Genomic DNA, 20,907 nt, shown 5'->3' with positions numbered 1-20,907 from the left:
ACGTCTGGGTTCCTCCTTCTGAAGTCAATAATCAGCTCCTGGTCTTGCCGACGTTGAGTGAGAAGTTGTTATTGTAGCAACACTTGGACAGGTTTTCAATTTCCTTCCTAAATGCAGATGTGTCACCTACAGCAGTGCTGTTGTCAGCAAACTTGAATATTTAATTGGAGCTCCGCTTAGCCACACAGTTAGAGGTGTAAAGCAGGGGGTTAAACACACAGTCTCATAGTGACCTGTGCTGATGAGGTTGTGGAGGAGATGTTGTTGCCAATCTGAACTGACTGGGAACAAACTTTTGTGGATCTGCACCATAATGAGCGGGTCCCCACCACAAGTAGGAGCAGAGGATTCCAGAGATTCAGGACTCCTTTGAGAGAAGAGACTTCTGCACACCTCGATTTTAACTGATTTGCCCCTTAATTTTAAAATGTCTCTCTCACTACTGAAACCATCTCAGAACATATGTTCTAAAGGACCCCTACATGATCAGTTACTTTTCGATAACTGAAATCGTGCAATGATTAACTAATAGCAATAACAATCGATATAAAACTGACTGGCGTCTGCAACGCAACAGCCGGAGTGTCCAGTTGCTGAAGGGGATATTGAGACCAAGTTTGAAACGTATTGTGGAGTACAAGTCTCTGGAGGCATTCAAGAGAGAGTTAGATAGAGCTCTTATAGATAGCGGGATCAAGGGATATGGGGAGAGGGCAGGAACGGGGTACTGATTGTGTATGATCAGCCATGATCGCAGTGAATGGCGGTGCTGGCTAGAAGAGCCGAATGGCCTACTCCCGCACCTATTGTCTATTGATTAGGTTTGAGGGGATGGTAGCATTGAATGCTGAGCTGCCGTCGATAAAGAGCATCCTGATGTTTGTACCTTTGCTGTCCAGATGCTCCACGGTTGAGTGAAGAGCCAGTGAAACCGCATCTGTTGCGCCGAGAAGCAGATTATCGCAGGTTTCATGCTGCGCATGCGCTTATCGCCGGTGGGCGGAGTTTCCTTCCGTCCGGAGTTTGGGGAAAATTTTCACCCGTCGAGAGAGGCTCCCGGCTCACCGGTGAGTATTTGCGCCTGTCGCGGAGTGTTGCTGGTCTGATATCGGGCAGTGTCCCCAGTTCAATTCACCGAACGGAAAGAGCACTTTAAAACGGAGAAATTGTACTTTCCGGGCGCAGTTCCACTTGTAGGAGTTTCTGCCTTGGGCCGTTTCGGCAAGGCAATGAGGCACAGATCCGACAGATCTGTGTGGACCGTCCGGTAGGAGGAGAAGCTATTTCCAATCGGCACGAACAGTGGTCTCCCAGTGAGGAAGTCAATCATCCAGTTTCAGAGAGAGGAACAAGAGATCAGGTTTTTGCAGCTTGTCGATTAGAACTGAGTGAATGTTTGTGTTGAACGTGAAGCTGTAATCGTCAAAAAAGCAGTCTGATGTAGGGTTTACTCTTGTAGTTCCGTCTGGCCAACGTCTCCCTCCTCTTCATACAAGGACGTTAATCTCAGATTCACTATCCTTCACTCATTCTGTTTGACTACACATGGACACCCAGGTGTGAACGGTCACATTATATACAGACACACGTAAAATTTACTTCAGAGTACACCGTTTCCAGCCCTTGGAAGACTCGAGCCTGCTTTTGATATGCAATATGCATGTCCCACCAATGCATATGGCAAAAAGGACTTAATTATTCACAGACAGAATAGACAATAAACAATTCTCATTTGTACTGAACCCACAAGTGTTTTCATGACACTTGACGACAGCGTGAATCCTTTTCAAAGGGCAGGTTACATTATTCCCCTGTTGTAGTGTGTGGAACTCCGCAGCGACATGAAACCTCTCTTTACCATCACCATCCGTACCCAGTGTACTATTGGTTAGTTAGTTAAAAAGTTAAAGTCTGTCCCGAGCCATATAGGCTCATCAGGCCGGTGATTATGCCGGTTTCTGTGGGACTGTGTGGAAGGCGCTCCTTTTCGACAATGGGCAAGAACCTGGTCATCAGGTGTGAGGTGCTCTCAGGGCTGCTATACTTGGCGCAAGTGTGCCCCATCCCCCGCTCCTAAAGCTCGGAAGTCACTCGAGATGTCTTCAGATTTGTTTGGGGATCAAGGATGGAGCAGATCAGGCGGGCAGCCATGCAGAATTTTCTGGACAATGGGGGCAAAAACATTCCCAATGTCACCCTCATCCTGCTTCGTGTGTGGCTGCATCAGGTTATGTGTGGATCCCAGATACCTGGGCACTAACTACTAATAAGTGTCCAGGTACTAGTCACCCTGGCTACAAAGGGCGGGCCTGATCCCATTACCCCGCAACGCCACAGTCAGTTGGTCGTTGCCGCGCTTCCTGTCCTTCATGGAGAAGTTCTTCCAGGTCAACGCCTTTGACCACAGGGCGATCAGACAGTGGTCGGCACGTAACGTCCTGCTGGTCCTGCAGGAGAAGGACGTGATGGACACAGTGGGGTGGTTCCCAGTTCATCTGGCAAAATGCCTCATTGCCAGACCTCACCAACAGGCACCAAGACCCCGCCTGGCTGATGGCGGGAGGGGCCCTCCCAGTCAGATCCCTCCTGTATGCCCGGAACGTCGTCTCCACACCCTGCTGCCCAGGGGAGGGCTGCCGTGAGGAGGAGTTGGTGACCCACCACATTGCACACTGTGAGTTCACAGAGCAGGTGTGGAGGAGGATGGAAGGGACAGTGTCAAGATTCATCCCCAGCAACTAAGTAACAAAGGACTGTCTGATCTACGGGCTGTTCCCGGGGTCGAAAACGGACACCAGCATTCAGTGCTGTTGGCAGATCATCAGTTCGGTGAAAGACGCACTTTGGTCGGCCCGAAACGATGGTCTACCGGCACGTGTGAGAATGCTGCTGACTGGCACATTCCCGGCTGCAGGAGTACGTGCTGAGGGACACACTCAAACTTGGTGCAGCCACCGCAAGAGCCCGGTGAGGAAGGACCTCAGTCTAGGGTTCCTCACCCGCGGGAGTTGAAAGGGGTGTATACCTCTCAACGAGGGTATGTGAATACGGTCAGGGAAATATAGGTGGATATTAGAACCCTAGCGAATAACAATCACATTTGATTTCTAGGGTTGGGAGGTAGCCTAGGAAGAAATCGAAGATGAGGACAATTTTGCAAACACGAGACCCCAACTTTTCTTGGCATGTCCCAGCATCCAGCCTACCAACAGGAGTTCATCCCGTCGAATCGCACGGGCTGCGCTCCCTATTATACTCCACCCTTTCCCTTCATCCCTGCCGTCCGCACTCCCAATGGAACTCACCCCTTCCCATTCAATCCCACCGTCCATACCGTTTCCCATTTACTCCCTCGTCCCAAACCTCAGTGGGCCCCAACCCTTCCCTTCACTCTCATCTTCTGCACTTTCAACGGGACTCAGCTCTTCCCATTCACTCCCACCGTCTGCTTCCCAATGGAACTCTTCCAGTATCCCAAAGGGGCTGGGATCCTGTAAGTTGGTGGGAACGCCTAAATTCCTCGTTTGACAGAACTCAGGGCTGCGTTTAGGAAATTTGACGAGAACGCCGACGGATTAATTAGTTACAAATAAAGTCCAGGGTGTGGATGTTGACGACTTTTTTAAACTTTTAATGCTCATCTGCTGGCGGAGACGGTGGATGTGACCGGACTGAAGGAACTTCGGCACACCTTCCTGAGGGTGGTGGGGGAGGGAGAATTATGTTTCCGTGTCCCCACGGCAGGTGATTGATTGTTCCTGGTTCTGGGTGTCTACACAGCACACAGTATGTTATTACAAGGCACAGTTCCCGGTTTCCATATCCCAAACCGGGAATTTTGCCAGGCACGGTTCCCGATCTCTGTCTCCACGCCAAGAGCATTACCGCGCACGGTGTTGGATCTCTGTATCGACACCGGGAATATTACCACACACAATTCCTGGTGTCTGTATTCTCCTCTCTCCACGATGGTTGGAATAATAACGTACAGGATCCGGGTTTTGGATCCTTGCGTTATTTATATTATTTCTGAAATTACAGAGATCCGTGAACTTTTACTGTTCGGATTGTCTCAGTTCAGAATGCCGCAGATCGGCTTATACAATTAAATTTAAATAATAATACTAAAGCCACAGATGATCGGATGTCGAGGTAAATTAAAATACTGGAAATTCACAAAGCCTGAATGCAATTTTAACAAGTTAACCTTCAGACTGCAGACACTGGGGAACATTTTTTTTCCTATAACATCCTGCTTTGACAGTTTTCTTCGTTAACAAAAATGTTTAAATACTGTATTAAATTAGCTTTGTTCACATTTGTATGTGAGGGCGGAATGTCCAATGGGTTTGTTTGCTTCCAGCCGTGAAGCCGCACCCCGCTCTGAGGAATGTCTGCATGTTGGAATCCGCACTGTGGACAGACAGCAGCTTGCGCACAGAAAACTGCGCTGTGAGTCTCACAGAACAGCAACCCGGCCCTTCCCCAGCTTCTGGTAACTAATCTTCGTCTGACTGTCTGAGATGAATTTGGAAGAAAACGACTTGAAAACATATCCACACGGAGACTGTACATTCTTGGTAAACTAAGGTGAGAATCATTCAGCTTCGATTTTGATTCCCGTTCTTTATTTCAAATCGATCCATATCTGTGTTTTGGATCAGTAATCAATGACTCGTTCGCTTCATTTTAATCCCCTTCCACAGATTATGTCAAATTTAAAAACAGTTCTGAAACAAGGGGTTACGATTTAAAAACAAGTGTACAAAAAAACTGTTCAGACAACACGTTGCAAAACTTGTAATTTCAGTTGAATGTGTGTTGTTTTTCTTTGAGACTGTTTTTTCTGGGTGGTTCGAACTAATATGCTCGACATCCTGTATAAACATAGATTTTGATTCTGTTCAAAGTCACAGCACACAGTATACAGAGGGTGTGTGGGCGGTGGTGGGAAAAGTCGGGGGGTGAACGGTTACAGAAAGAGACAGGTGGCATTGCGGAGTGGCCGATTTCTGCATGGTATATTTACGGTAAATGTCTGAGCTCCAGAGTTGCTGTGAAGCAAATTAAAAATTACGGAACATCACACACGTTAGTTACCCGTCGCTGAACCAAAAACGGACATTATAACCATATATACATATATCAGTTACAGCACGGAAACAGGCCATCTCGGCCCTTTTAGTCTGTGCCGAACGCTTAATCTCACCTCGTCCCACGACCTGCACTCAGCCCATATCCCTCCATTCCTTTTCTGTCCATATACTTGTCCAATTTTACTTTAAATGACAATATCGAACGTGACTCTACCACTTCTACTGGAAAATCGTTCTACACAGCTACCACTCTCTGGGTAAAGAAACTCCCCCTTGTGTTACCCCTAAACTTTTGCCGTCTAACTCTCAACTCGCGTCCTCTTGTTTGAATCTCCCATACACTCAATGGAAAAAGCCTATCCATGTCAACTCTATATATCCCTCATAATTTTAAATACCTCTATCAAGTCCCCTCTCAATCTTCTGCACTCCGAAGAATAAAGACCTAACTTGTTCAACCTTTCTCTGTAACTTAGGTGCTGAAACCCAGGTAACATTCTAGTAAATCTCCTCTGTACTCTCTTTATTTTGTTGACATATTTTCTGCAATTTGGTGAACAGAACTGTTCAGAATACTCCTAAATTTGGCCTCACCAATGCCTTGTACAATTTTAACATTACATCCCAGCTCCTCAACTCAATGCTCTGATTTATAAAGGCCAGCACAGCATAAGCTTTCTTCACCACCAAATCCACATGAAATTCTACCTTCAGGGAACTATGCACCATTATTACTAGATCACTCTGTTCTACTGCATTCCTCAATGCCGTACCATTTAACATGTATGTCCTATTTTGATTAGCCCTACCGAAATGTAGCAACTCACACTTAACAGCATTAAACTCCATCTGCCATCTTTCAGCCCACTCTTCTAACTGGCCTAAATCTCTCTGCAAGCTTTAAAAACCTACTTTATTATCCACAACGCCACCTATCTTAGTATCATCTGCATACTAACTAATCCAATTTACCAGCCCATCATCCAGATCATTAATGTATATGACAAACAACATTGGACCCAGTACAGTTCCCTGAGGCACACCGCTAGTCACCGGCCTCCAACCTGACAAACAGTTATCCAACACTACTGTCTGGCATCTCCCATCCAGCCACTGTTGAATCCATTCTACTATTTCCATATTATCTCTTAACGATTCATCCTTCCTAACTAAACTTCCATTTGTCAAAGGCCTTACTGAAGTTCATATAGACAACATTCACTGCTTTACCTTCGTCAACTGTCCTAGTAACGTCTTAAAACATTCAATGATTTGTCAAACATGACCTGACACGCACAAATCCATGTTGACTGTTCCTAATCAGACCCTGTCTATCCAGATAATTATATATATCATCTCTAAGTATACTTTCCATTAATTTACCCACCACTGACATCAAACCTGCAGGTTGATAATTGCAAGGTTTACTCTTAGAACCATTTTTAAACAATAGAACCACATGAGCGATATGTCAATACTCCGGCACCATCCCTGTTTCTAATGACATTTGAAATATTTCTGTCACCGCCCCTGCTGTTTCTACACTAACTTCCTTCAAGGTCCTAGGGAAAATCCAGTCAGAGCCTGGAGACTTATCCACTTTTATATTCCATAAAAGTGCCAGTACTTCCTCTTCTGCAATCATCTTTTTTTCCATAACTTCCCTACTTGTTTCCCTTACCTTACACAATTCAATATCCTTCTCCTTAGTGAATACTGAAGAAAAGAAATTGTTCAAAATCTCCCCCCTCTCTTTTTGGCTCCAGACATAATGGTCCACTCTGATTCTCTGAGGGACCTCACTATCCCTCACTATCCTTTTGCTATTAATTTAACTATGGAAACCCTTTGGATTCATTTTCACCTTCCTTACCAAAACAACTTCGTATCTTCTTTTAGATTTCCTAATTTCTTTCTTCAGATTCTTTTTACGTTCTTTATATTCCTCGAGCACCTCATTTACTTGGTGCTGTCTATATTTATTGTAGATATCCCTCTTTATCCGAACGAAGTTTTCAATATCCCTTGAAAACGATGGCTCTCTCAAACTTTTAACCTTTCCTTTCAATCTAACAGAAACATAAAGATTCTGTACTCTTAAAATTTCTCCTTTAAATTACCTCCATTTTTCTATTACATCCTTCCCATAAAGCAAATTGTCCCAATCCACTCCTTTTAAATCCTTTCACATCTCCTCAAAATTAGCCTTTCTCCAATCAAAAATCTCAACACTGTGTCCAGTCCTATCCTTCTCCATAATTATATTGAAACTAATGGTATTGTGATCACTGGACCCGAAGTGCTCCCCAGCACGTACCCCCATCACCTGATCTATCTCATTCCCTAACAAGAGATCCAACACGGCCCATTCTCCAGTTGTTACCTCTATCTATTGCTATCTAAAACTATCCTGCACACATTTTACCAACTTCAAACCATCCAGCCCTTTTACATTATAGGTTTCCATGTGTGGAAAATTAAAATCTTCCATAATCACAACCCTGTGCTTACGACAAATATTTGCTGTCTCGTTACTAATTTGCTCCTTCATTTCTCGCTCCTCATTAGGTGGTCTATAATACACCTCTATAAGTGTTACTACACCTTTCCCATTCCTCAATTCCACCCAAATAGTCTCACTAGACGAGCCCTCTAATCTATCCTGCCAGATAGAACTGCTGTAATATTTTCTCGGACAAGTAATGCAACGTCTCCTCCTCTTGTCCCTCCGATTCTATCACATCTGAAGCAATGAAATCCAGGAATATTTAGTTGCCAATCACAGCCCTCCTGCAACCATGTTTCACTCATAGCTACTACATCATATTTCCAGGTATCCATCCATGCTCTAAGCTCATCCACCTTTCTTACAATGCTCCTAGCATTATGGAGATATAGCTGTAAAATGCCTGGGTCTGGGTGGTCATTGTTGCAGATCACACGAATGCTCTGAAAGAACAGCAGCTCAAAAGCAAAGAGGCGACATTGACGTTAAGTGAGGTTTCCGAGTGTTTTCAATGTTGATATAAAGATAGAAGTGATGCGAAGTGGGCGCGATTGTAAATCAATGTTAGCAGGGAAATCATGCTACGAAAAGAATGAACTCTAGAGAGTCTGCAAAAGATGGTTGAGATTAGGAACATTTCTCTAACCCAGTGTTACAATTGCAAAGCAAGCGTGTAAAGAGCTGTTTTGGCAACATGAGTTCCCTTTTAGAAATTTACTGTTTCAGATGAACGTATGTTGTTTTCTCTTTGAGACTGTGTTTATTGTGGGTTTTTCTGGGCTGATCTCCTGAAAGTCTTGTTGAAGCAAAGAGTTTGATTCTGTTCATGGCTTCGATACATCACAAATGGTTGGGTGACCAGTTACTGAAAGCGGCAAACGGCATAGTGGAACGAAAGCCATGATTTCACTGTTTAGGGCAGAAAACTTGGTGGGCGAGAGGCAAATTTTTTCCCGGTATGTTTACTAGAAAAGCTGTGACTACTGCAAGATTCTAATCAATTTAATGAGGTCTTACCTAGGCAAATGGTAGCCTTAATAGTTTACTTTACTATTCTGAAAGCATCCTCTTCGAGTCCGGCGTGATAGTGGTTACAGAGATATGGCTGAAAGGTGACCGGGTTGGGTGCTCATTATTACAGCAGGTCAAAGGACAAGAGGCAGCGAAGATGTTAAGTGAGAAACCCGAATATTCTTCATTGTTGATACAGATGTAGCAGTAATGCAGAATGTGTGTGATTTTTAAATCTGACAATGGGAATAGTAAATGCAAGAGAGGCGGCAGAACTATTTGTTGGAAAAACCCAAAAGGTCAGACACCGTCTATGGAGAAGAATATCTCGACGCGAAACATCGAATGTTTATTCCTCTCCATAGATACTGCCTAACTTCCTAATTTGCTCCAGCATTTTGTGGTTGTTATGGAAACAGTGTCGATCGGACAAAGGTAAATAGCATTTGTAGGTGTGCATCTTCATATTGGCAGATGAGCAATTGCAAAAGCTATCACAAAGTTATAGACTCTGGAACATTACCTATTAAGCTGTCTATGACAAACCTACCAGGAAAAACGTTGTTTGCGTGTGCTTCTTTCTGTGTAACAAAGAAGAATTTCTGTGAAATATTGTGAATGCCTGTATGCTGTTGGGTGCGGGAGGTCCCTCAGCTTAGTTGGATACCTCTGGTCCATGGGCACTAAAGGGGAAGAGTCCATTATAAAGCCCCACACCTGAGATCGGACAGCATTCCTCTCAGTGTGGGTGTTTAAGCACTGGGGCACTGGCTAGAGGCTGGGCACTGCCAGTGGTCAAGGAATTCCCGGGATGTGGGTAAGGGATGTAGTTCGATGAATTCAGCTTGTTTATGTCCCAGTTGCTCTTGGAAGTTGCTGTGAGGGTAATCTCCGGAGCTTCTCCGTCTGATCTGCGAGCAGGTTGCTAACATCTTAAATTATATGGAAAAATATTTGGAAAAGAAGTAGACCAGCAAGGAATGTTTTACTTTCACTGCTCTGGGGAGAAACTATCCATGAAAGTTATGGAATGGGGGAAGAAATTGCTGCTGCACAATGCCCAGTGTCGGAGTCCGGGAGCTGATGACCCTGGGGCTGCTGGAGCACCGTCCAAACCGCAAGTGTCCTCTGAGTGCACTGCGATCGAGACTGTTTCCAAAAGGCTCGGATGTCCCTGTGAGCAGAGACACAAGTCGGCAGTGCCCAAAGTCCGGCTCCGTGGAAAGTGCAACAAAAGAGGTGGTCCCCATCACTGACGAGCATAACCGTGGCATTACTGCACCACGACAGCTGTTATTGGGTCCGGGGATGGGGATTGATCTTTGTCTGCCTATCTACGCAGTTTCTTATTGGGGAACACAAAGAAAAACACAGGAAGTGGCTCTTCGCACGATGGACAAAATCAAAAGTCATCCTGAAGAGCCAGTGTACTAGGTGTCATATTACAGAAAAAATGTCATAAATATTGTTGACTTTGCGGCAGCACCGTAATGAAAAACATAATAACCAAGAAAAAAAACTGTATTACAGTAAGCATATATTACTAAAATTTAAATGTAATAAGCATTGTGAAAAATGAACTTAATGAGGTAGGTTTATGGTTTCCATGTCCATACAGAAATCGGATGGCAGAAGGAACAGAGCTGTTCCTGGATCGTTGGATGTGTAACTTCAAACTCCTGTGCCTCCTTCCTGATGGTATCAAATGGGAGAGGGCATATTCTGCTAATGTGGTCTTTAATGATTGATGCCACCTTTTTGAGTCATCACTACATGTAGATGTCCTGGCTGCTACAAAGGCTGCTGCCCATGATGGAGCTGACAGAATTCTCAGCTTTCTGCAGTCTTTATCCAGCAGGTGCAGTCACTCCTACCATGTAGTCACCAACCATAGTAGAAGATAATGCAGCCATGTAGAATGCTGTGCACAATACATATATAGAAATCTGCAAGTCTTTGGTGACATTTCAAATCTCATCAGACTTCTAATGAAATATCGCCGCTGTCGTTCATTCTTCGAAGCTGCACTTTCCATTCTACACTCGCCGTCCATGCTGCTAACAGCTGTCCCCAGACCCTGGGGCAATGTTAAGAGCAAGTTAAGAGCAAGTTTAGGTGTAGTCCCCACCGTCTGCGGACCCACATCCTTCCCACCACTCACCCTACACCCACCCACACGTCCACCCATAACCGCTAACTACACATACAGATCAAATTTGCAGTCAACAGGGTGATTTGCAATAAAAAATTTGGAAAATAATCGACATTGGTGAATATAGAACTGAAGGTGTTATAGTATTAGACATAGAAAACCTACAGCACAATACAGGCCCTTAGGCCCACAATGCTGTACTAAACATTTCCTTACTTTAAAATTACAGTTGAAGTCATAAGTTTACATACACATTAGTCAAATCCATTTAAACTCAGTATTTCAAAAATCCTGTCATTTAATCCTAGAAAACATTCCCTGTCTTAGGTCAGCGAGGATCACTACTTTATTTTAAGAATGTGAAATGTCAGAATAATAATAGAGAGAATGATTTATTTCAGCTTTTATTTCTTTCATCACTTTCCCAATGGGTCAGAAGTTTACAAACACTTTGTTAGTATTTGGTAACATTGCATTTAAATTGTTAACTTGGGTCAAATGTTTTGGGTAGCCTTCCACAAGCTTCTCACAGTACGTTGCTGGAATTTTGTTCCATTCCTCCAGACAGAACTTATGTAACTGAGTCAGGTTTGTAGGTCTCCTTGCTCACACCAGCTTTTTTAGTTGTCAGGAATTGTGAAAAACTGAGTTTAAATGTATTTGGCTAAGGTGTATATAAACTTCTGACTTCAACTGTGGCTATTAAGATAGAAGATCTGCTGGAACTTTAGGGAAGCACCAAGTTGGATAAAACATCGGGATCGGACGAGATGTACCAAGGCTACTGTGGGAGGCGAGGAAGGTGATTGCGGAGCCTCTGGCGATGAAACTTGTATGATCAGTGGGGACGGAAGAGTTTCCTGAGGATGGGAGTGTTGCGGATGTCGTTCCCTTATTCAAGAAAGGAAGTAGAAATAGCCCAGGAAAATATAGACCAGTGATTGGTAAGTTGATTAAAAACATCCTGAGAGGCAGGATTTATAAACATTTGGCGAGGCATAATATGATTATGAATAGTCAACATGGCTTTGTCAAAAGCAAGTCGCGTTTTACGAGCCCAAATGAATTGTTTCACAATGTGACAAAACACATTGATTTAGGCAGAGCAGTCGATGTAGTGTGTGTGGATTTCAGCAAGGCTTTTGATAACGTATCTCATGCAAAGATTGTTGAGAAAGTAAGGAGACATGGGATCCAAGGGGATATTGATTTGTAGATCCAAGAATTAGCTTGCCCAGAAAAGGCAAAGAGTGGTTGTAGACGGGTCATATTTTGCACGAAGGTCAGTGACCAGCTGTGTGTCTCAGTGATCTGTTCTGAGACCCTTTCCCTTCATGATTTTTATAAACGATGTGGATGAGAAAGTGGAGGGGAGTGATAGGTTGGTATATTTGCTGATGACACAAATGTTGGGGGTGTTGTGGATAGTGTGGAGGGTCCTCAGACGTTACAGTGGGACATAGATAGGATGCTAATCCGGGCTGAGAGGTGGCAGATGGAGTTCAACCCAGATAAGTGTGAGAGGTTATTTCGGTAGTTCAAATATGATAGCAGAATATAGAATTAATGGTAAGACTCTTGGCAGAGTGGAAGAACAGAGGGATCTTCGTGTCCGAGTCCATAGGACACTTAAAGCTGCTACACAGATGCTCAAAGCTTTACTCTGTGGTTAAGCGATCATACTGTGCATTAGCCTTCAACAACTGTGGGATTGAGTTTCGGTGCTGAGAGGTAGCGTTGCAGCGATATAGGACAGTCAGACCTCACCTGGAGTACTGTGTTCAGTTTTGGTTACCTCACTGCAGGAAGGACGTGGAAACCATAGAAAGGGTGCAGAGGAGACTTACAAGGATGTTGCCTGGACTCGGGAGAATGCCTTATGGGAATTTGTTAAGCGAACTCGACCTTTTCTCTTTGGAGCACCAGAGGATGAGAGGTTTATAAGATGATGAGAGACATTGATTGTGTGGAGAGTCAGACGATTTTTCCCAGGGCTGAAATGGCTAACATGAGAGGGCACAGTTTTAAAGTGCTGGGAAGTGGGTACACAGGAGATGTCAAGGGTAAGTTTTTTATGCAGAGAGTGGTGAGTGCATGGAAAGGGCTGCCAGCGATGGTGGTGGAGGCAGATACGATAGGGTCTTCGAAGAGACTCTTGGATAGGGACATGGACCTTAGACAAATAGACGGCTATGGGTAACCCTAAGTAATTTCTAAAGGAAGTAGAGTTTCGGCACAGAATTGTTGGCCTGGGATATCACAGAGTCCTGGGATACACCAGTTTTAGATGCAAGTGCAATGGACCCGGGATCAAGCTGAGCAGGTTTATAAAGTGTTGAGCCAGTATTTATTTCCTAAGCTCAGATGTTTGCTTCTGGAGTTCTTTTTTATTCCAGGAAATGTGTTCAGTACAACTGTTGCTCTCATAGTTCACAAGAGTAATCTCAGGAATGAGAGGGTTTAGGTCTGACAAGCATTTGGTGACTCTGGGCCTGCACTCTATGGAGTTCAGAACTGTAGAGGTGGACGGGATCTTATTTAAACCTACTGAATGCTGAACAGCCTGGAAACAGTGGACATGGAGAGGATGATTCCTTCAGACGGAGAGTCTGTTATCTGAGAGGAGAGCCTCAGAATGAAGAAATTTCCCTTTAAACCTGAGATGAGTGAAACTGCATCAGCAAAAGAGTGGTCGGCCTGTGGAGTTTGTTGCAACAGATGGTGGTTGAGGCTGTCATTTGGTATAAAAATGGCAATATATTATTGATCGATAGAGTAGGAATCATGTTTTGTTAGCCAGAACTACTATACGATTAATTCAATACAGCATGAGGCATGGCTAAAAGCAGCCTTTACAATTTTAGATTCATCATTTCAGAATGGCTGCAGTGTTAACCTCTGTCACAATGTATCTCATAGTTTATGATGTTGAGTTTTTTATTTCCTTTTTCAGTTACTTTTGTTGAGCCACTTCCTCAGTTTCCACGGTAACAAACCACGAGAACTGCAAGAAGTGTTGCACAATTTTATCGTTCCATGTTCACTTCCTGTCAGCGTAAAGTCAGTAACCTCGGGAGCAAATGCAACAGAGTAATAGTGGGAGGACAGGATGTTGTGAGCATTGGCTGTGTCGAATGAACAAAGAAAACCTGCAAACCCTTCCGCCAACCCTGCTGTCCGAAACATGTACTTCCTTCAGAAATTCCCTCTGGTTACCCATTCCCCGTTATTTTTCTAAGAAATACCCTATTCTATCCGCCTCCACCACTGTCGCCGGCAGCCCATTCCACGTACGCACCACTTCTGTGTAAAAGGAAAAAAACATAGCCCTTGCATCACCTCGGCACCTAATTCCAAGCACCTTAAATCTGTGCCCTCTCGTGTTAGCCATTTCAGCCCTGAGAAAAAGCTACTGCTTATCCATAAGATCATTGCTTCAAAACTTTTTATACCCCTCTATCAGGTCACCTCTCCTCTTCCATCTCTCCAAGGAGAAATGACCAAGTTCACTCAACCTATACTCAGAAGGCTTACTCCCCAATCCAGGTAACACCCTTGTATATCCCCTCTGCACCCTTTCTATAGTTTTCACATCCTTCGGTTAGTGAGGTGACCAGAACTGAGCCCAGTACTCAATGGTACTGTGATGGATCTAACCAGGGGCCTATATAGCTGTAACGTTAGCGCTCGGCTCTTAAACTCAATCCCATGGTTAATGAAGGCCAATGCACCGTAAGCCTTCCGAACCACAGAGCCAACCTACGCAGCAGCTTTGAGTGTCTTATGTACTCGGACCCCAGGATCACTGTGATGCTCCACACTGCCAAGAGTCTGACCATTAATACTATATTCTACCATCATATTTGACCTAGCAAAATGAACTACCTAACACTTATCTGGGCTGAACTGCATCTGTCACTTCTCAGCCCAGCTTTGCATCCTATCGATGTCCCGCTGTAACCTCTGACAGATCCTCCACAGTATCCACAATACCTCCAACCTAGGCGTCATTAGCAAATTTACTAACCTATCCCTCCACTTCCTCATCCAGGCCATTTCTAAAAATTGCTAAGAGAAGAGGTCCCAGAACAGATCACTGAGTCGCAGCATTAATCTTCGACTTGCATGCAGAATATTACCCGTCTACAACCACTGTTTGCCTTCTGTGGATAAGCCAATTCTGGATACACAACACAAGGTCTCCTTGGATTCCATGCCTCCTTAATTTCTCAATAAGCCTTGCATGGGGTACCTTATCAAATGCGTTGCTAAAATCCATATACACTACATGTAAGTCACGATCTTCCTTTGACAAACCCATGCCGACTATTCCTAATCATATTACACTTCCACAACTGCTCATAAATCAGGATCTTCCCGATCAACTTCCCAACCAGTGAAGTAAATATTGTTGGTGTATAATTTCCTGGGCACTCTCAATTCACTTTCTTGAATAAGGGAACAACATCCGCGAACCTCTAATCAGTTAATATCTGTCCATTAAAAATAAACAAAAACTGCTCTTACAGGTAATTTAATGTAGAAAAGAGAGAATTCTGGAAACTTACAGCAGATCTGCAGCATCTTGGATAGCCCGAGATCTGTAACTGTGTCTTCACCATTTCTCCTTCACGGATGTACCCTGATGTACTGCGTTCCCAGCATTTTCTATTTTTTTAATTTTACATTGAGTTTCTGCTACCCTGAGGGAAACAGCACAGCCAACTGTGCTGTGCAAGATCACACACAGCAAGAAGATAGTGATCAAATGTGCTCAGTTTAGCTGCTGGAGACAAGCTGAAGTGTATCCGCATCCTCTCACAATCTACAGACCGGTGAACCATCCTGAGCAACAGCACAGGCAGAAGACCCTTAGGTTAGGTTCCCGTCCCACCTCGGTCTGTGTATCGAAAATGGCAGGAACACAACGGCAGATAGCCGGCAACAAGTTGTCTGTGTGTGGCTGATAATATAAATGGAGTCTCTCAGAATATAGAACTGACAGTTTACGGGCTTCAATCCAGGCTGGTAATTTTACAGCAGGGATTGGATTTTTTTCTGTCTGCAGTAAGGCTGAAGTCTCGGTGGTTCAACATTGGTTATGGAGAAATTTCCGTCTTCACCACCCAGTGGGACATCATATCTGTCAAGGATTCTGGAGATTTTTGAAGAGATAACTATGGAGATAGATGAGGTTGTGCAGTGATGCTGTCCATATGGATGTTGGTAAAGCCTCTAACAAGATCCTGCATTGTAGCTGATCTGGAAAGCTCGGTCACATGGGATTCACGGGAAGCATGTGAAGTGGATTCACTTCGGGCTCAATGACAAGAAGCAGAGGGAGATGAGTGAAGATGGATGTAGCGAATGGAGGCCTGTGACGAGTGGGACGCGCATGAAGTTATCGAGACTTCTGTAATTCATTATTCATGCTTTTGGCTTTTATATGAATGAGCATGGTACGGTTAGAAAGTTTGATTCTAACCTCGAGTCCTTTCCAGATCTCTCTCTGTCCTCATCTCCAGAGACAGGTTGTCAACCGACTTCTTTTATAAACCAACACGTACAAACAAGCTGGAGGAGCTCAGCAGGTCGGGCAGCATCTGATGCTGCTCAAAGTGTACTTTGTGTCTTTTACAAACCTACTGATACCCTTGGTAATCTCGACCATACCTCTTCCCAACCTATCACTTGTAAAATGCTCTACCCTTTTCTCAGTTTCTTTGCTTCCGCTGCATCTGTTCCCAGGATGTGGCTGTCCTCCCTCCGCTATTGATGCTCACATTTACCATACGTCCGAGCTCACCCAACTTCCTACCACCGTAATATTGATAGAGTTCCTCTTGTCCTTTCCTACCATCCCATTAGCCTCTGCAACTTGCACCATTGCCAAAGAGATCTTACAACTATACATATTTTACGTTTGTCATCCTCTTCTTTCAACAGGGATCACTCCCTCCATAATTCCCTGTTTATTTCATCCCTCCTCACTAATATCCCTCCAGGCACTTATCTGTACAAGTGGCGTAAATGCTACACCTACCCATACACCTCCTCCCTCATCTCCATTAAGACGTAAAACATTCCGTCCAGGAACACTGCACCTGCGAATCTGCTGGGGTCGTGTGCTCCCGATGGGGCCTCCTTTACATTGGTGAGACCCGCCCTAAATTCTGAGACCGTTTTGTCAAGCATTTCTGTATCATCTGCCACAAGGGGGGGGACTTTGCAGTGGCCAGACATTCCCATTCTGACGATTCCCATTCCCATTCTCGATCAATGGCCTCCTCTTGTGCCAAGATAAACCCACCCTCAGGGTGGAGGAGCAAAACCTGCTCTCCAACCTTATTGTATGAATATTGAATTTTCCTTCCAGTAAACAAATACCCCCCGCCCACTTCTCTGTTCCACACTCCCCACCCAGAGCTTTCATTTCTGCTCACCAGCCTAATACTTCCTCCTGTGCCCCCTTTCTCTTTCTCCCATTGACAACGCACCGATTCTTTCATCTCCAGCTCCTGAACAGCCCATCACTTGACTTCAGCTATCACCTTCCACCTCCACTCTTTCTACTTCCCCACCTTTTTATTCAGATCACTTCCCCCTCCTCCTCAGTAATGAAAAAGACTCGTGGCCCAAAATGTGTACTGTTTATTCTTTCCCATAGATACTGCCTGTTGTGCTGAATTCCAGCATTTTGTGTGTTGCTTTGGATTTCCAGCATTTGCAAGCTTTCTCGTCTTCGAGCGTGGTAATTACCATAACAATTATTTTGGCTTTGTTGAGATTGTACGTGGAATATGGTATAAAATCCTATTCCCCATACTAACTCGGGTTAGACAGACCAAAGAACAAACTGCTGGAGGAACTCAGTGGGTCCGGCAGCATCTGTGGAGGGAAATTGACCGTCAACATTTCGGGCCGACACCCTCCCTCTGGAATGAGAGTGGACGGGAAGTAGTCGGAGAAAAGAGGTGAAGGGTGGGGATGGGGCAAGAGCTGGGGAGTGAGAGGTGGATCCAGGTGAGGGGAGGTGGGAAGGTGGAAATAGTGACGGGGTTGGGAGGTGAATGGTGGGGGCAACAGGGGGCTGCAGAAATGGAATTTAATTCCACGGAGGATGATCTAAGAAGTTAGAGAGTGTTTGTTTTAGAGATTCACCAGACTATTTCCTGCAGGACGAGGAAGTTTCAGTGATCATCCTTACATAAAAACAGAGAGCGGCAGATGTGTGGAGACGAAAGGGAAACAGGAAATGGGGATTGGGCAGAAACGTGGCTGAGATTGAAGAGCTGCCTTCATCTTGTTGATGGTTTGAGGGGCTGAATGGCCACCCCCTCCTGTTTCTCACTTGATGTTTCAGTATTCCTGTCCAGTGAGGCTCCGGAGGAATGTGTATAAAAATTAGTGTTTATAAACATAGAAGTCCTTTCAATGAAACCTGCATAATTTCTGTTTGAGTAGGAATTGTGTATCAGATCGCGATGGCAATTGATCCCGTAACTCTGAGAACCAGGTGGTGGGAAGATGCAGAGGGAAAAATTAACAATGTAGCTGGTGTAAATACGAAATAAGGTGTAAAATGCGGCAGGTAGGTGGGGTGAGGAATGGAGTCAGCAGTTCAGGTGGGAGTCCCTCCACCAGTCACGTGATCCAGTTCCTCGCTCCCATTTCAAAAGCAGGTCTGCTGCATCTGCGGCTTTCGCTTCCGAAGCCCCGATGGGCAGTGGTTTCCTTTCCTTTCTCTGTTGAAGTGAATTGTCTGTGGGGAGCCTGGGGACCGATCGCTGTCTGCGTGACAAATTGATTATGTTCTGATCGGTTAGAATTGAGGCCGGTTACTTGGGGTGAACACGACCGACCATTTCCCATCGATGAGTACTGTGGCCGATCCTGGGGTGGAGATGTTGGGCAGAGAGTCCCATTAACTTCCTCGAACTGTCGGCCTCATTCCACTTCCAGGACACAACCCGCCGGGGTCAGTCCTTCACACTGAACCGCCTGAGATGAGCCGCCGCTCAGCCCCTGGTGTTCTGGTCCCAGGAGCGGGATGAGGTGGTGATGCCGAGACTGAACCCATTCATTAAGATGTACCTGGGGAACTTTACCTCCATCACCCGGCCCGGTAGCGGATCCAAACTTCACCTGGATCGATGCCTGGGGTCGATAATTGTTTTACATGTTTCCAACACACTGGAAGCGGCCATTCGGCCTGTTGTGTTCTTGCAGACAGAGAGGGTTAAACAGAGTAATCACACCCTCGGAAGACTGCTCCACGTGTATGAGTAGTTTCATCTTTCCCCGTTCAGACAGGACAGTGAGATCCAGATCTCTCACGTCCTCTCGGAGGACTGCGAAGTTTATTTCCATCTTCTCTCCATTGCTACGACTGGCCGAAATGCTGACAGTGTTTCCCGATATCTGGCCCTATAAATGCGACAATTAAGTCCTTTTCACTTATCTGGGTTTCTCGGAAATGTGTACACTCCCTCCAGAATTTCCAAAGGAGCAACCCAGGCTGTCTAATATTTCCACACGATTGAAATTGAATTATTTTGTTTTCCATGTACAGAGGTAGAGTGAAAATCGTGTTTCGGTATTTGTCACACAGATAAATACATTGCAGCAATACACTGAGGTAAAACAAATCATTCTGGTTACAGAGAAAGTCCAGTGCAGGTAGATATGTGGTGCAAAGTCACATCGATTTAGATTGTGAGGTCAGGAGTCCACTCATCACGCTGTTTGCTTATAACAGCAGAATGGACACCGTCCTTGACCCGGGGGCATGTTTCTGTCTTATTTTATATTCGCCCTTATGGGAACATTAGAGTGAGAATGTTTAGGATTATGGGGATCTTTCATTATGCTGGCTGCTTTACTGAGGCAGTGGGAAGTATCGACAGAGTCCATGGAGAGGAGGTTGGTTTCTATGATGTACTCAGCTGTGTCCACAGTTCTCCGCTATTTCACTCAGTTAAAGGAAGAGCAGTAGCCGTATGAAGATATGAAGTATTGGGATGGGATACTTTGTGCGGAGCATTTTTGAAGCTTGTAGAGTGGAAAAGGGCACATACTGAAATGCCTATTGTTTGTTTTGGCTTTGTTATATTGGAATATGTTATCTAGTAATGCGTACTATTATTTCAATATCTGAGTATTACTGAATAACCATCAGAGAGTTTACATAGCGCCACCAGTGCTGTTGATTCCTATATATATCAATCGTCCTGTACAATCTCTGGCCAGCCTGTATCCCACCACCTGAATTATATATCTTAACCATGATGTTCAATTTTTGTCCAGCCTGCATCCAATCACCACAATGATATATATCAAACATCTTGTTCAACCTCTGTCCAGCCTGTATCCCAGCCTGCAAGTCAGTGTCGAGAACTCGTTAATTCGTTATTCATGCCAATTATCTGTATATGAATGTATGTGGCAAGGTTAGAAAGTTTGATACTAAATTCGGGACTGTGATTGATATTGCAACAGGTTACAATGAATTTCAAAGACATCTTGGTTAGTTATGAAAATGAACTGAGAAATGGTGAATGGTTTTCAACTTGAACAAGTGAGAGTTGGTGCATTTGGACAGTCAGACATGGATAGGATAGTGAATAGCAGGGCACGGAGTGTTGTGGAACAAATTGAGGAACAAAACATCATCATTAATACGCAACAGAGAATACAGTGCATTTAAAGAACAGATACATGACCCTTACACACAGGCTCAGCTCTGATACAGGTTCTTCCAACTGATATAATAACATACTCTTTGTCTTGTTGAATAATTCCAGCATTTTGTTTTATTTATGTCAGAGATTATTTTCCCAACTTGCTGTTTCGGATGTATGGCGGGTCTACGTTGTGCTTAACAAGGTACCATGTAACTATCTGATAATAGACAGGTGATATGTCCAAAGAAATATTGACCGAGGTTAGTGGATAATAATGGTCTTAACGTCCTGGCGGAGAAATTGTAGTGGTTCAGGACAAGGTGTGGTGATGCTATGGGTGAGATTGCATTGTTCAGGATGTTAGAGTGATTCTATATAGACTCAAAACATATATTGCCATAGGTGTCAACGCCAGGAGATGTAAAACTGAAAGGAGACGGTGAGAATCAGGTGTGACTT

General features: G+C 44.5%; 1 protein-coding gene across 2 annotated transcripts in view; it reads left to right on the top strand.

The window, feature by feature from the left end:
• The first annotated feature begins 1,016 nt into the window (after positions 1-1,016).
• LOC132386672 (NACHT, LRR and PYD domains-containing protein 3-like) overlaps positions 1,017-20,907 on the top strand; it is a 43,492-nt gene continuing 23,601 nt past the window's right edge. For both annotated transcript variants that reach the window (XM_059959011.1, XM_059959010.1), the window contains exons 1-2: positions 1,017-1,067; positions 4,364-4,590. The gene's annotated coding sequence lies outside the window, so the exon portion shown is untranslated. The remainder of the gene's footprint in view (positions 1,068-4,363; positions 4,591-20,907) is intronic.

The sequence above is a fragment of the Hypanus sabinus genome, unplaced genomic scaffold, assembly GCF_030144855.1.
Source record: "Hypanus sabinus isolate sHypSab1 unplaced genomic scaffold, sHypSab1.hap1 scaffold_125, whole genome shotgun sequence".
Taxonomy (NCBI): domain Eukaryota; kingdom Metazoa; phylum Chordata; class Chondrichthyes; order Myliobatiformes; family Dasyatidae; genus Hypanus; species Hypanus sabinus.
This window is presented reverse-complemented; position numbering and strand designations above follow the sequence as displayed.